A 17,059-nucleotide genomic window follows, 5' to 3' on the forward strand; every position below is an offset into this window, starting at 1 on the left:
CTTCTCAGGTGAATCATGCTATATTTCCTCTCCCTCCATCTTAAGTTTCATAGAAATTAAATCTGCATTTCTTCAAAGGCCACCCAAATGTATCCTTGCAAGTTGTTCTTGTTGCTTTTGAAATTAGGCAAGAAATACACATCCTGATTTACATAGAAGAGATCTGTGGCATATATATATTTCTTCCATGTAATTGGTTCTTTTTTAATCCTGACCTGAATGTAGATCATTCTTAATGTACAGCTTCAAATAGCCTTTGAACTAGGGTTTTTGGTTGTCGTTACTTTAAATGATGAAAAAATGCCCTCTTATTTTACAGCTTGCATCAGATGCACCAAGATGAAGAACAGTGACAACGTAGTTGTTCACCCATAACCCCAGGACATCAGGTAAACTGACAGTGTGTAATTACAAAGAGGTGATATTAAGTTAAAACATATCGCTAAAGTAGTGCTATTGCATATGCATCCCCTGTTTTTCAAGGCAGTGTTTAAAATAAAAAGGCTTCACTGAGACAGAAAAACTGCTATAGTTATATCATAGCACACTGAGTTTCAAACCTTTTAATGAAAGACATAATTCTTCTGCTGTCTGCATCATACTATATTCTCATGCAAAACACTTTAATGCATAGTGTAAATTATCTAAGACTTTCTTAGTATGTATTACATTTCTTAATCATATTGGATGTCATGTTGCAAAACAGATTGCTCGGGCTCTGTATGCTCGGAGGGTCTATATTTGAAAACTGAGGGGGGCTTTTTGTTTGTTTTTTAAATGGGCAGTATTTGTTTCTAAATGCATATGTCATCAATGAAGCAAAAACTATTTTGTCCAAAATGCTTAGCATTCTAAGTTTTTTTTACCCAAACCCCTCTGAAGCCTGGAAATGTGAATACAGCATCTGGATGATCCAATTTCTCTGAATTTCAATATAAAAAATATGGCCATATTTGGAGCTGAATGAGATGGAATTTATCTGAGCTAATGTTTTCAGCCACATTTATCCTTCTATTCAACAAGCTTTTGGTGCAGTCACAAAGATGGTGTTTTTGTTGTTGTTGTTCATTTTAAACAATGAATCCTATTTCAAGCAGGGCACTGCAGTTGCCAGCTTAGCAAACCACTTTGCCCAAGATAGGAGAACAGGAATTGCACATTATTAGAATGTAAATGGCTGAAATCTTCATTGGAAAGGTCTGAGCTTTGAATTATATGCCAGGTCTTATTGATGAGACCCTACAACCTGGTGATGCAACGTGCTATCTGATTTACTGACACATACGGTTGATTGGCATCATGTTGATTGGCATCATGAAAGTGCTAAATAAATCTTTTTATACATGCTGCATTCTGAATTTCATATGTGGCTTCCTAATTTTGAAAAACTCTAAGATACCAAACAATTTGGTCTCAGCACCTGATTCTCCACTGTCTTGGTCTGAGGTAGTCATTTATGCCTGAGCAAAGCAAGTGTAGGATGCTACCAAATCAGAATGGCAGAGTGGCATGGCCCCAAACTGCAAGCCTTGGCCAGGTGTGGAATTTACCCCCCACGTGTGACCCCTCTGGCCTGACTGGGGCTCCCCCCCCCCAAATATAGAAGTCAAACTATGCCTATGGTTTTACAGTGGTTAACCTTTCCAGACTACTGTACCTCTTTCAGGAGTCGGATTTATCTTGTGTACTCCAAGTTTCACCTCACTTAAAAACAACTGGCTTACAAAAATCAGATATAAAAATACAAAAGTGTCACAGCACACTATTACTGAAAAATGGCTTACTTTCTCATTTTTACCATATAATTATTAAAAAATCAATTGGAATATAAATAGTGTATAGTATATGGAGCAGTATAAACAAGTCATTGTCTGTATGAAATTTTAGTTTGTACTGCTAACTAGTGCTTTTTATGTAGCTTGTTGTAAAATTAGGCAAATATCTAGATGAGTTGATGTACCCCCTGGAAGACCTCTGCGTACTCCCAGGAGTATGTGTACCCCTGGTTGAGAGCCACTGGTTTACACAGATGCAAATGAGTTCATAAGGTGCAAGGCAGTGGGTAATAGGGCCCTCAGGTCTTGTGGGGATTTGGCATGGGCACCTGAGAACAGGACATACATATAAATACTAACAAAGCCCTGATCTTGTATTTAAAATTGCATTTATTGCATTAGCCATGATTTTTTATCTTTGAAGATAGCTCAGACATGCTGATTATATCAGCTCTCAAAAGACTGACTTGATTGTTGTTATATTTTTGTCTGTACTTAAGACAAATACATATAATTACAAACAATCAGCCAAATTTTTAGAACAATCAGTCATATTTTCAGCCTCTCAAGATTTGGCTCAATATTATTACAAACTGTCAGTGTTCTTGAAATCAGTTACTTTGAATTATGGAAAAATGTGGTTATCTAAAAAAAGTGTTGTCACCAACAATGTTCCTTGACCAATTCTCTTGGATAAATGGTTCCACAACAGCTCAGACAGTATTACTGCATGCCAAATATTATTAATCTTTATGAATATAGCTTGAAAACTTATTAATTGTAAAGCAATATGTAACTGTTAAGAATGAGCATTTATACAAAGCATGTAAAACCCAGTTTTGATAAATACAAAGCTTTAAAATTAATGTTTTATAATGAAATATAGACCAAAGTAATGAAAGTCAGAGACAACATCAAAGGTTGTGACACTTTTTTGAACACAGCACAAAAGGATCCAACAGGAACAACTTGTATATCTTTTGGTCTTTTTGTTCATAGTCTGGATCAATCACTGGCTGATGCTTGTAGCTGTTATTCATGACCTGTCTGGTGGCGTTATGACCTTTTCTATTTTATTGTTTTATTTGATGTTTGTGGTATTTTATATAATTGATTTATGTATGCTGATATGTTTGGGAGCTTTCTGGTAATATACCACAGTGCTTGAATGTCTATAAGTAATGACACATATTGCAGTTACTGCGCCTTCTTGGCCAGGTCACCATTGTAAATAAAACTTGTTCTCGATAGACTTTTATGTGGTTAAAGATTTTGACTTCTTGAGTGATTGATTGAAAGGAAAATGTTTGCTAACAGTCTACTGAGTGAACACAAAAAAAATGTATTATTTATATCACTAATCCAGAAAAAATATTTTCAGCCTTTTAAAATAATAGGATAAAATGTAGCATAAACCATCCAGCTTCTGCTTTGTTCTGCTATCTGTATTTCCCAAATTGCATGTTTCATAATGTTTTGCTTTCCTCTTACATCCAGTAAACTTCATTGTGTTTCACAAAGTTCATTATGGTACAAAGGAGGAAGTATCTCCAGTGTGGCAGATTTTATCAGAAAATATACTGGGACTGTCCTTTTATTTACTTTTTCTCCTCTCAAAACAGTATATATATATTTTTAAATCAGAGAATGCATAGAATTGGAGTGAATAATCAAGCTGCGTAAGTGGTGAAGTTCTCCTGCTAGTCAAAGGAAGTTTAAACTTCTTTTCATGATATGTAGGTTATACAAAACTATCAGAGTCAACTGATGCCTGCTATTTAATCAAGAAACATGGACCAGGCTTTACAGTAGAACCTCAGAATTACAAACTGATCAATTAACCACACACCTCATTTGGAACTGGAAGTACACAATCAGGCAGCAGCAGAGACCAAAAAAGTAAATACAGTACGGTTCTGAGTTAAATGTAAACTGCTAAAAAATAAAGGGAAAGCAGCATTTTTCTTCTGCATAGTAAAATTTCAACACTCTATTAAGATAATGTTCAGTTGTAAACTTTTGAAATAACTTTTTTTTAGAGTTACGAACATTTCAGAGTTATGAACAACCTCCATGCCTGAGGTGTTCATAACTGAGGTTCTACTGTAGTTATATAATACTGTAACATTAATTTTAGAATGTATAGATAGTGGATTTTCTGCTGTTTGTACTCTGAAACGTTCTCTGGATTTTTTTTGCTCAGCTTCCAGAGAACCTAATCATGATTTAGAAAATGAGCTGTTCAGCACTGTTCATACACAGTAAAGGTTCAAGGCTTTGGTAGTCTTCTCCTCACTAGCACCCATTCATAGATTTCAGGGTCAGAAGGGACAATTGTGATAATCTAGACTAATCTCCTGTATACCACAAGCCACAGAACTGCCCCAAAATAATTCCCAGAACATCTCTTTTAGGAAAACAGTCAATCTTAATTTAAAAGTTGTCAGTGATTGAGAACCTACCATGATCCTTGGCAAGTTATTCCAATGGTTAGTTACTTTGTTAAAAATGTACACCTTATTTCCAGTCTGAATTTGTCTAGCTTCAGCTTCCAGGCATTAGATCGTGTTATATCTTTCTCTGCTTGATTGAAGACCCCATTATTAAATATGTTTCCCAGGAAGATACATGTAGACAATCAAGTCACCTCTCAACCTTCTCTTTCAGTTAAATAGATTGAGCTCCTTGAGTCTATCACTATAAGGCAGGTTTTCTAGTCATTTAATCATTCTCTTGGCTCTTCTCTGAAACCTCCCCAATTTATCAACATCCTTTTTGAATTGTGGACATCGGGGCTGGATACTGTGCCAGCAGCAGTCACACCAGTGCCAGAAACAGAAGTAAGAGAATCTCTCTACTCCCACTCAAGATTCCCCTGTTTATGTATCCAAGGATTGTATTAGCCCCTTTGGCCACAGCATTGTACTGGGAGCTCATGTTCAGTTCAATATCTACCATGACCCCCAAATCTTTTTTGAAACCACTGCTTTCCAGTAGAGAGTCCTGCATCCTGTAAGTATGGCCTACATGCTTTGTTCCTAGATGGACACATTTACATTTAGCCTTACTAAAATGTATAGTTTGCTTGCACCCAGTTTACTAAGTGATCCAGATTGCTCTGGATCAGTGACCTGTCCCCTTCATTATTTACCACTCCCCTAACTTTTGGGTCATCTGTAAACTTTCAGTGACTATTTTTTCTTGCACATCATTAATTAAAGTATTAAATAGTGTAGGGCCACGGACTGATCCCTGTGGGACCCCACTAGGAACATATCTGTTTGATGAGGATTTTCCCCTTTACAATTAGTTGGATCTTGAGTCCTATCAGTTAGCCAGTTTTTAATCTATTTACTGTGTGCCATGTTAATTTTACATCTTTCTAGTTTTTTCTAGTTTAGTTGTCATCCAGCAAGAGGCTTGCCTTATCTGTCAATCTCAGCAGTGAATTTGTCCTAAGCTTTTACTTCTTTATACTTTCCTGAGCCCTGCTAACATATATATTAAGGTTCTGGACCATGATCTTCAAATAGTCAAGACATTGGGTTTACATCAACCCCATCATATGCAGGGTTTACAGTTTGGTTCAATGGTTCTCAGCACCCCCATGATACAAATTGTTCCAGCACCCCTGATGGGGGGGGGAGGGTAGGAGGAATAGCTCAGTGGTTTGAGCATTGGCCCACTAAACCCAGGGTTGTGAGTTCAATCCTTGAGGGGGCCACTTAGGGATCTGGGACAAAATCAGTACTTGGTCCTGCTAGTGAAGGCAGGGGGCTGGACTCGATGACCTTTCAGGGTCCCTTCCAGTTCTAGGAGATAGGATATCTCCATATATTAATTAATCTCATCCCCAAAAATCAATACTTTCAACAGCTCACTGCTTTCCCCATAGTACTGAGCTTGGGCACTGGTTCAGAACCAATGCACAGAGAAGAGAGCTACCTACTGTATCATCTTGGGTTTTCCTCTGAGGTCTCCCATACAAGTACTGACCAGGCATGACCCTGCCTTACTTCAGAGTTCTGACAAGATCCCAGTCCAAGGATTTATTGTAGGCTGCAGCACCCCCAGGCTTGAAGTAGTTTCCATCATATGCAGGGTTTACAGTTTGGTTCAATGGTTCTCAGCACCCCCACAATACAAATTGTTCCAGCACCCCTGATTGTAGGGTCATTAATCAGTGTCTACTTTTCCCCTCCCCCCACCCATGACTTAAAAATCTTAGGTTGCAGAAGCACTAGCAGAAGGAAACTTCACTGAGTAAATCACCTCAACTACCAAACAAAATTGCTGTTAATATCCTGTTTTAATAATACATCCCATAGGGAGAGTTCTTAGCCTTAATTCAGTGCAGTGGTTGAATTTATCCCTCGTATAACCTCATTCACCTACAGAAGTGTAACATTAGTGGAGTTGCAAAAGGGATACATATGAATATGGCCAGGTATGTTTGTTAATTTCCATCTAGTTACAGCTTCCAGGATAGCAATTTTCTATAGTATAGAACAGGGGTAGGCAACCTTTCAGAAGTGGTGTGCCGAGTCTTCATTTATTCACTTTAATTTAAGATTTCGCGTGCCAGTAATACATTTTAACATTTTTTAGAAGGTCTCTCTCTCTAAGTCTATATTATATAACTAAACTATTGTTGTATGTAAAGTAAACAAGGTTTTCAAAATGTTTAAGAAGCTTCATTTAAAATTAAATTAAAATGCTGATCTTACGCCGCCAGCCTGCTCAGCTCGCTGCCGGCCTGGGGTTCTGTTCACCTAGGCCGGCAGCAGGCTGAGCGAGGCCTACGGCCGGGACGCCAGCTGGCAAGGGGCCGGCAGCCGGGACCCCAGACCTGGGGGGCAGGTTCAGGGAAGAGAGCTGGGTGTGTGTGGGGGGGGGTGCAGGGCAGAAGGCTGGGTGTGGGGGGGGTTCTGGGGTCAGGGCAGAGGGATGGGGGTGTGGAGGTTCAGGGGTCAGGGCAGAGGGATGGGGTGTGCGGGAGTACAGGGCAGAAGGCTGGGTGTGGGGGGGAATTCAGGGGTCAGGGCAGAGGGATGGGGGGTGTGGAGGTTCAGGGATCAGGGCAGAGGGATGGGGGTGTGTGGGAGTACAGGGCAGAAAGCTGGGTGTGGGGGGAGTTCAGGGGTGTGGAGGTGCAGGGCAGAAGGCTGGGGGTGTGTGGGGGGGGGTTCAGGGCAGAGGGCTGGGGTGCTCAGCTCGTGGGAGTGCTCCCAGCCTCCTGCCCTGAGCGGCTCATGGCAGGGGGCTGGAAGGGATATGCCCTGTTCCACCCCCTTCCCCAAGGCTCCGTCCCTACCTCTTTCTCTGCCTCCTCTAAAGAGCAGTGAGCAGGCTGCCACTTGTCCCCCTTCCCCTCGCAAAGGCCATCAGCTGATCGGCGCAGGGAAGGAGAGGAGGAAGGGCAGGAAAGCACCATGCTGGGGGAAGAAGCGGGGGGGGGGGAGCTTGGCTGCCGCAGGACCAAGCTTCTGCCTTCTGCTCCCCCAGGGGAGAGCGGTGGGTGGGGGGGGCTGAGTGGGGCTGGGGGCCGGGACCGTGGCAGGCAGCAGCGTGCCACTCAAAATCGGCTTGTGTGACGTGTTTGGCACACGTGCCGTAGGTTGCCAACCCCGGTATAGAGTTTGCAGTAATTAGGTGGAAAACTTAGGAAATTACTACACCTCTACCCCGATATAACATGACCCAATATAACATGAATTCGGATATAACGCGGTAAAAAAGCGCTCGGGGGGGGCGGGGCTGTGCACTCCAGCGGATCAAAGCAAGTTCGATATAACGCGGTTTCACCTATAACGCAGTAAGATTTTTTGGCTCCCGAGGACAGCGTTATATCAGGGTAGAGGTGTACTTCTACTACTCCCTTTGTCAGGGAAAGGAAGGTGACTCAAGTTCATTTTTTCTATGAAGCTCAATAGATTTAAATAGATTCTCCTTTGGTTCCCCAAAAGTGGTGGACAAAATAGTTAAGTCTAACTGATTTTTTTGCTATACTTTGTAGCCACTTCTATGGAATATAAGGGTTAAAAAATTACGTTCAGAGGCTTCCTAACTACGCTTTTATTTACAGAGCTACAACACAAAGTTAAATGGTGGAACAGGAAAGAGTCAGATATGCAACAGAAGGAAAGAGGGAGAAATAATTTTTTAAAACCCCTGGCTTTTCCACTAGCTCTTCAAGTGATCTATCAGTGAGCTAACGGGGCATCTCGAATACCTGAAGAAGCTTTATTGTATTTATCACCCATCACTCTTTATATCTTCCCTCAAGCTCTGATATAAAATTTTAAGTAGAGATAAGCCAAACTATTGTCAAAAAAATGAGGTGCTCTTCAACACTGGAAAACCTCTGGAAACCTCTGGGTTGAATGAGTGTTTTGATTTTTGTGGCGGCCAACTAGTGGCCAAACATAAAGCACAGTCATTGGGCTGGATCCTTGCATTCCTTGCACACAAACACACACACTCTTTATGTAAGATGTGAGACTTTGCTAGATACAGTTAGGCTCCAGGGTCTTCGCTCAGGATTTTGGGGTGTACAAGAAATGGAGGATCTAGCCCTTAATTATCATCACCTCGCATCTGGTGACTGTACTCACTCTGTTTGCATTGTATACATGACCACAACTGTGATTCAAAGGGCTCTGGCAGTCCTTAGGCAGAAGCTCTAGCAGGGACTGTCCCTCTGGCCAAGCCATTAGGAGCTATGCTCAGCTCACCTTAGCTGGAAGCTACATTTGTTTGTGCATATCTTGTTCTACCCTCACTGATTTGTTTTTTTTTTCTCTCTCTCTCAGGTGGATGAAATAAATGAAAGCATCATTCCAGGAATGGGGGGTGTAATGGTACTGGGAAGATGAATTGGCTGTGATGTCAGAATCCTCAAGTGCTCCAAAAATGGATCAGGTACTACACAACTTATCCAGAAAGACTGGCATAATGCTTCTAGAGATTATGCTTCCTGAAATGAAGTCATAGCATTGGACAACTCTAATTGTCAGGAAGAATGATATCTAGTCCCAGAAGTACCACTTCCTTTCATTCATAGTCCATAGGCAGAACAGCAAGTTGGAAGGCTGAAAAACCCAACCATATCTCATCTAAGGAACATACAGTTTACCATACCAGATTGGACCAATTATCCATCAAGACTGGCCTTGTGTCTCGCTAGTGGCCTATGTTTGATGCTCTGAAAAAAAACAGCTGGCGAATTATGCAGTGTTCAACATGGTGGAAAGGGTGGGAGGATTATTTCATATCTCTGTGGTAATCATCACCCTGAATTATGCAGTTTGATTGCCCCATTCTAGCAAGTAAAGCTACAAATGTTATTACTGGTCATAAAATTATGCAGCCCTTTAAAAATCCTGCTACGGTATTTAACTCTTTGACCTCCACAGTTTAACTGCTGTACAAAGTAGTATTTTAAGTTTATTTTTAAATAAAATGTAAGTGCCTGAAAACTTGGTAGGCCACCAGTGAAATTAAAGCAATACACTATACCATTAATTTTAATGACAGCTTAACAAGTTTTCAGAAGTTTACTTTATTCAAAAATATTTAACAAACTACTAAATAAAGCTGAAATTAATTTGTCAATGGCAAGCGATACTTTTGGTTTTACTCAGATTTGCTTACCACTAAAGACTATTTGCTCCCAAAAAAGGCTGCATTTCTCTTTCTTGGATTTGCAAAAGTCTCTCACACACAAGACTGAGGCATCTGGCTAGGGCCAGAAAGAGCGTGCAGTACGCCATGCAGGCTCTCCAAACCACTCTGACTATGTACCTCCATGCTAACTTGCAGTACCTTTGATATGCTTGTTACTAAGCCTATCCAGTTCAAATAATAAGCATTGTGCAAATACCAGTGATAGTTTTGGGATACGAACAAGTGTCCACTGAATACAGCAATGAGGCAATCAAATTCACTTCATGTACATGACCACTGAACCCAGCACTCACTGTTAATGCTTTAATTTTCTCCCACAAAGCTTTTCTGAAAATTGTTTAAATAAGCTTCCTTTACAGAAAGAGAAAGCATGATGGGAGAAGGAATAACATCTTTAATTAGAAAAATTCAAATCAGCTCTTAATTTAATTCAGCATACCAGCAGCCATGATTAGATCTGCATCATGATATATCTCCAATACAATCAATTTTCATAAATGCAAACTTTCCTGAATATGGTTCTGATGTATCCTGACATTTTAAAATATGTCCTATTGTCCTTTTCTGTGCAGCAGACCAAGCACAGAGTGTTCAGTCCTATATCACTGTCACAGTGGTATTAGACCAGATGGCTGCTTCCTTGCAGAATCAAGAATTAGAGATAATTTATGCTGTTCACTGTTATTAAAATGTAGAAATATAAGGAGTCTGTAGCATCCATACATGAAAAGCAGCTCAGATCCATCAGCAATACACTGGTGAAAAGGCTCTTTATACTGCTACCACACTCTTCAGAGTAAAGTTTCATTCCATGGAGCTGTGGGCATCTGTTAGGCCAGCTGACTGCTTCTTTTGCACACGACATGTTGGAGGGCTAAACTGATCTAAGGTACAGGGTTACTTTGTTGGGGAAACATATTAAATTATTCAGTGAAAAATCTGAGAGCCCCTTCGTTTTTTATTTTCTTGGAAAACAATTGTATGAACATTCCTATTAATATTTGTGGGGGATGGTTGTTTGTGTTCATGAAGAGTTAAAAATTGAAGTTCTATTTATCCACAGGCTTGCTAAACAGTCCTGAAGAAACTTCTCTATGATATGATATATCCAAAGACTTAGAAAATACTTCCTAGGTTGAGAGCTACAGAATTCACTCTATGGTTGAAATCCTGACCCCACTGAAGTCAGAGAGTTTTTTCCCATTGAATTCAATGGGAGGGGTGAGGTCAAGATTTCACTCTGAACTGATTCACTCTTCAGCATGGACTGTCATCTGCCTAAATAATGTCTGTGGTATTTTTGAAGATAAAGAGATCCATAGCAACTCAGCAGTATGCTGAGACCACAAAACTCATTTCAGTTAGGAATCTCAATGTCTGTATTCCAAAGTTTAAAAGTCTTAATTGTTTTTATAATAAATATCATTAACAAGGTTGAGGGTTTGTTGTTGAAGGAAATACAACGTATTCAAGAATAAAAATAAACCATCAATAATTCTTCGATGTCATAGGATCATAGAAATTAGAGACACAAAAGACCTTTTAGGTGAACTTGTCCATCCTGCTACCAGTAAAACATCATTCACTGCCGTATATTTCCTAGTACTTTGTACAATCTAGTTTCAAAGTGTTCTAAGCTCTGGAGGGAGAAAATCTTAGTAACATTATCTCACCCCATTATTCTTAACTAGCTAGCAGATTATTTGCAAATATGGAGAAAATACAGTGGCAGAAATGGGGTAACTACAATTACACAAACAAAAAGTAAAAGAATATCAGTATACAATTTACCCAGTGGGAAAGGACAAGAAAATGGTAAAGATAGTGTACAGCTAGTATAGTTAATCAGTTTATTTTTCCAATGCTGGAAGTTTATCAGAGCACTCTCCCTACATGATTTCAGGTTTATACTCAGATGAATGACAATAACTCTCCCATCAATATCTTGGAATATTACAAGTCAATGGGGAAAATTTTATCAGCTGCTGCAGTTCATTGAGATTTAATTGATACGACATAGTTACTCCACATGAACCTAGGAAAGTATATCATTGAGTAAAATGATTTAATTCACTTTAAGCTCATTTTAAATTACGCCAGGAAACATTAAGGGCAGATTTGTTTCCAATTCTTCCTGAGCATAATTTGTACTTATGGCACACAATGTAGGTACTCTGACATAGAATGACTGACTAGCACCTTATGAAAGTCATTACTTATGTATCAAGACCAATATTTGTAACATAATGTGTTCTTAAACTGATCAGGACAGCAGGAGGCAGGTAAGTGGATCACTTATCTTTATTTTGTAATTTAACCTATGCTGTGACAAGGCACCAAAAATTAGATAATTTATCATTTCCACTCAGCCCTGCATACTTTGAAGTAATCTTATAAGTGTTTAGTAATATTATAAAGTAAAGGGATTTTTGCTGCCAAATAAAATGGAAAATGAAAGGTTGTTTTAGAAGCAGAGCATAATGAATTCCTGGCTGGATGTTGAGACCACATCATGAAAGACCTCTTTCATTTTAGATTCCTGTCCAGTATTGTTGATGCCTGGATTTCTCCTGATTCCCTCTCTGTGCCTACTAGTAATTTTATTAAAAAGTCCATCAGCATGGAAGATAGTTGTTATGCAGGAGCAGTAACTCTCATAATGTGAGATGGCATTTCTTTCCAGCTCTTGCTGCTCCGCTGGGTCTAATAGCAACCTGGAGCTCAATTTCCTCCTCAAGAACATTGCATTTCATGTGGAATGTCAATTATTAAAATGCAGTGTCCCGTGTCTTACTTTTCACTAAATGAATTCATTTGCAAAACTTGCTAATTTATGCAAATGATCCTTAACCTCTAACTGCCTGGTATGTATTTCTCAGTACCTCTTTGCAGCTCAAAAGTATATGAGGGAAATAAGTGCATAAATGCTCTAACAACCAAGCAGTGATGAAATCAGTCTTATCTTGCCACTACTACAAAAATAGAGATTTAATTAAAAGAGAATCAAGGAGGAACTATCTGATACCTATACCTACTGTCATGTCTCAGTAGAGTTAGGCCACACTGCCTGTATCCTGATACATAATCTGCAGAGTCATCCAAACCCTGGTGAAAAATTATTTTGATTCAGTTGATCTTTAAAATATTTAACAGGATGCTTTGTATAAATAAAGATGAACTGAAACTTCAGTTCTGAGAGAAGTTGGGGGGGAGGGGAAAGATCCAATTTTTAAAAAATGATTGCTGTGTATATAACAGGCCAGCCAAAACCCTGCCTCTGAACCAGCACAAACTCTGGGGTATTTGAAATTTGATTTCGGATCTAGAGCCAGGTCCAAGTTTTGGAGCATAGGCCCAACTCTGCTCATCAGTAATGATAATGAAATAGGTAACAGTGCCTTCACATAACACATATAACTTCAAGGGAAATTTTTCCATTTGGATTTTAGAAGGCACAGCCACAATTGTTTTAGTGTGATTACATCTCACAAGTGAAAACTGAAAATGGCTCCCAGGTTCTGGCTGCATCAGCTACATCCCCACCAGAGGTGGCATAAAACAGTTATTGATCTACTGATGGTGCAGTTGGAGCACTGCAAGATTCTGCTGCTTCACTTCCCAGGAAGTTCAAATATTTTCCTTTTTCAGTTCATGCAGGTTTGCATGCCTGAGTATTTTGCTTGGAGTTGTAGTGAAACCACAAATAGCAAAACTTCTGACTTTTGCCTGGTTTCAAGGCCATCACTTTTTGCTTGCTTTCCACACAAAAACCTAAACATGCTCAAGCATGACTAGAGTCTTGAATCTTGTGGTGAATCTACCCCAAGTTTTGGGTTCTAACAAAACCTGACACTAGCAAGTTTCCTCTGAGTTGCTTTTGTTACTGTTCAGTAGTTTCATACAGTCCAAGTACAATAAGCCAAGTTTCCTATGTCTGTCATTATGCCACAACCCCAGTGTCATTCACTGAAATCAGTAAAGAGTCTTTCACTGGTTTGTCAAGAGACCTTGGGCCAGATTATGGCCTCTTGTGACTTGCCTTTTTGGATGGAGAAGACAGGTCCTTCTGATTTATTTTTAGACTCCTCCCACAAGGAAATCTTCCTTTCTTAGGAATCAGATGAACAGGACTCCTTTGGTTCTAGCATTGCCATTCTTCAGCTAGCTAGAGGGGTCACTGCAGTGCTCCTCAAGTTCCTGCTAGCCTGGGAATCTCATGACCAGTCTGGGATCCATGATTTTGTAATTAACAGTCTCCCCCGCCACACACACACACACACACACACACACACACGATTTATTTCAGATGATCATTTGAAATTCAAGTAAGTGAGAGTCAAAAATACAGTCTTTCAACCTACTGCTCAATCTCTTTCACAGAGGACATAGCTTACAGAACAATGTCGCTTTAAATCTACCTCAGAAGATGGTCCTTCTGGCCCACAGTATGCCAAAATGACTTGATGATTTATTTCTGTGGAGCTTGGCAGGCCGTAGTCCAGATTGTGGCTGAAGCTGAATTTTATGAGCATTTCCCCTTGTGAGTAGATTTAAAAATATTTAAGAAAAATAAGGTCTTTCGAGAGTTTGGCACAAGTTTCAAGCAAATATCAGGAAGAAGAATGACTGGGAGAAAAGTTTTAAGGCACTACGTAAATATTAACCTATTGGTATTATTGTGTTCAGAAGCTTGAGGTTTTTTCCATGTGATCTTTAAAAAGTGGAAGTTTTCATTTTAGCAAAGAATAACATTTTGAATGGAATGTTTTAGCCATATATAACTTGGCAATTCATACAGTGAACTGGTATTTTTTGCACAAAGATAAATGTCTCATTGTCATTCCAGAGGATATAAGCAGCAGCATGTTGTTGCAGTCATGTAAGAAAGCAATTTTCTGTCCTGTTCTATTGATTTATAGTATTTTAGTAATCCTGTGACTGATAAAACGTCGATGCTATGGAAAAGAGACCCATGTGATCTAGTGGCAGCAGAAAAGAGCTGGGCATTAGGCTGATCAAGGGTGAACCTGTGCTACTAATTTAACCTTGTTTCTCAGGCCCCATCCACACTAGACCAATAACTGAATTTAAATATGTTTTCTCAGTTTGATTAAACACTTTTCCAGTTAAAACATTTTCTAACATGATTCATCTGCTCAATATGGACAGAGTAAAACTGTTCTAATCCAAACGCTGGAATGTGGCTGGTAAAGAACAGCTATGCCAAGGATTAAGGAAATGTGCTGAGGTGCACAGCACCAGTGGCAAATGCCAAAGGTATGATTCCTACTAAGGACAAAGGCAAGCAGAATGCTTTCAGAGTGCTGGGAGTGACAGACTGAGGCAGCAACTGCTACACCTTTTAAAAGGGTATTGTGCACACTCCTGGCAGTGATGGACTCTAGTCGCTAACCAGTGGGTACAGGAAAGGCCATGCCCTTTCCCTTGCTATGTCCCCTTTGGGATGTCTAGCACTTCTGATGGCACTTACATTCCCTCCCCCTCCCCAATCCCATATGCTCAGTATCAAGATTCTGACTGTTCCCTGGGCAGGTATTTAAGAGAGGAACAGTTTCTGTCTCCTTCCCCCTGTTGAGCACTGACACATAAGGGTGTCTGGCTCTGTACCTAGGCTAGAACATGTCGGGGGGAGGGGGGGCGATTTAAAACATGGTTTGGCCCTGTCACTGGCTGGCCAAATTGTGTTAGAAACCAAATAGGTTGAAACTTTGTTCAAGATTGTTCCTCAATTTGGTATGAAGCCTGATGTATGTGGGTCCTAAGTCAACCAAAATAGGAACTGGATAAAGAGCAAGATGACTTCATTGAAAATCAAGTGCTGAAGCTGAGCTGAGGTGAGCTTCCCAGACTAAACCCTGAAAAAAACTCTCTTGAAAGTTTCCCAGTCTAGACAACAATCAGCAGAAAATTCAGCTTTCTTGTTTAATTAGCGGACTTGGGGCCTCCTCCTGATTGTCAAATCATTTGGGGGAGGTGAACATTGCTGAAAACACAATGGCACACCAGGCTGTTCGCCAGTCTTAACAGGGAGACAATTCCTCACACTCTAAACTGAGCTACGGATGCAAAGGTGTCTAGGCAGGAAAGGTATGTTCAGATCAGCCCTCTAATCCAGTCTTCTGAAGATGTGAATTGGAGTTTTGCATGCCTGAATGAGGGCAGAATTTTATCCCAAAAGATAGCCACAGAAACAACAGGCTTGATTCTCTCTTACTCAGATATTATCAGGAGGAACTCCACTGAAGTCAAAGTAAGAGAAATCAGGCCCAGTATGTCCACCAATGTCACCAGAGCCAACAGTAAAGACATTCACAAAGTGAGCCGTTGGAGCAACCCATACGCCATGACTACTAGGAAAAAAAATACTTTCTAGACCATGGTTGTGCAGCTACAGGGTACTTGAAAACGAAAGATGACACACCAGCACCAAATCTGCCCCAATTCAAATCAATGCTCTTTTCAAAACAGAAAATATGTATTTGTAGATTGAAACAATTTCAGATCATTGAAAATGACTCATTCATGGTTAAAAATGACCAATCAAGATGTAATCAAGTGGTGATGCTGCTAATCAAATAGATAATGATTTAAAAAACAAGAGGAAGTTGCAGATGATCTTTCATATAGTAAATTACATGGGACTTGAAACGGTGTAAATTCAGACCTCGCTATTTTATTCCACTCTGTTATATTGAATCTACTGTTCTACTTAACTCAATTTTGTGTTTTTAGTGGTCTGTCAAAAGCTCAGTCAGGGCCCACTTTATTTATATTTTTAATTAGTCTAATACGCTCACCTACAACTTTCCATTGTTGCTTTTTATTTGAATTTTATAATTAACTGTGAAAATTCCTACATGCTGATCATATTTTTTGCATGGTGTCTGTGTGCCTTTGTAATGTTGAGGCTGCAATGAGATGTATTAGAGACAGAAAAAATGTATTTTGCCTTATGAAAGGGTTCATCTAAATAATACTCTGCAATCTTCTGGAGAATTGGTGGAGTTTTGTCACGTATCATCCACTTAATTCTTTTATTCTAAGATGCAAGAATGTGAGAGCTGTCATTAAGGGACTCTTTCATACATTAAGTACACACTCGAAATGGTAGAAGTAATGTTCATGAAAAGTGGCAAATTAAGTCTCTAAGACTGATAATCTTATTTGTCCACAGGACAAATATAACATGGACAGCAACAGTTTAGACTTCCCTCAGACGAATACAGCCTGCCTCAGTCCTGACTTGGACTGATCACCTCTAGGGGTGACATTGAAGGTAGTTCTCTAGCCGTATTGATTCAATCCCTGGCCTCCCTGCTCTGAGTCCTCCTGAGAGCTGCAGTCTTTAAAGTACAAAGTGATGGGGGAAGTTCCTTTCCCCTTCTTCCCCATTGTGCACCTGCATAAGGGCCATGGTCAATTTGACCCTAAATGCTTATCCTACCTACAAAGTGCAGCCCCCATATATTTTGGGGGACCAATACATTTTTCACAAAAGCTCACTGATCCAAGCACCCAGATACTAAGGAGATGAACACAGTAGAAATGTCTAGGTAGATAAGAGATTCTCTGTCTAT

General features: G+C 39.9%; 2 long non-coding RNA genes across 6 annotated transcripts in view; one reads left to right on the top strand and one right to left on the bottom strand.

The window, feature by feature from the left end:
- Positions 1 to 10,894, top strand: part of LOC112061805 (uncharacterized) — a 92,317-nt gene extending 81,423 nt beyond the window's left edge. For all 5 annotated transcript variants that reach the window (XR_010591320.1, XR_006176941.2, XR_006176942.2 and 2 more), the window contains 2 exons: positions 320 to 389; positions 8,588 to 10,894. This is a non-coding gene — a long non-coding RNA (uncharacterized LOC112061805). The remainder of the gene's footprint in view (positions 1 to 319; positions 390 to 8,587) is intronic.
- The window catches only part of LOC135974136 (uncharacterized), a 47,411-nt gene that overhangs the window by 6,680 nt on the left and 23,672 nt on the right, over positions 1 to 17,059 (bottom strand). The window lies entirely within an intron of this gene.

This window comes from Chrysemys picta, chromosome 11, assembly GCF_011386835.1.
Source record: "Chrysemys picta bellii isolate R12L10 chromosome 11, ASM1138683v2, whole genome shotgun sequence".
Taxonomy (NCBI): Eukaryota; Metazoa; Chordata; order Testudines; family Emydidae; genus Chrysemys; species Chrysemys picta.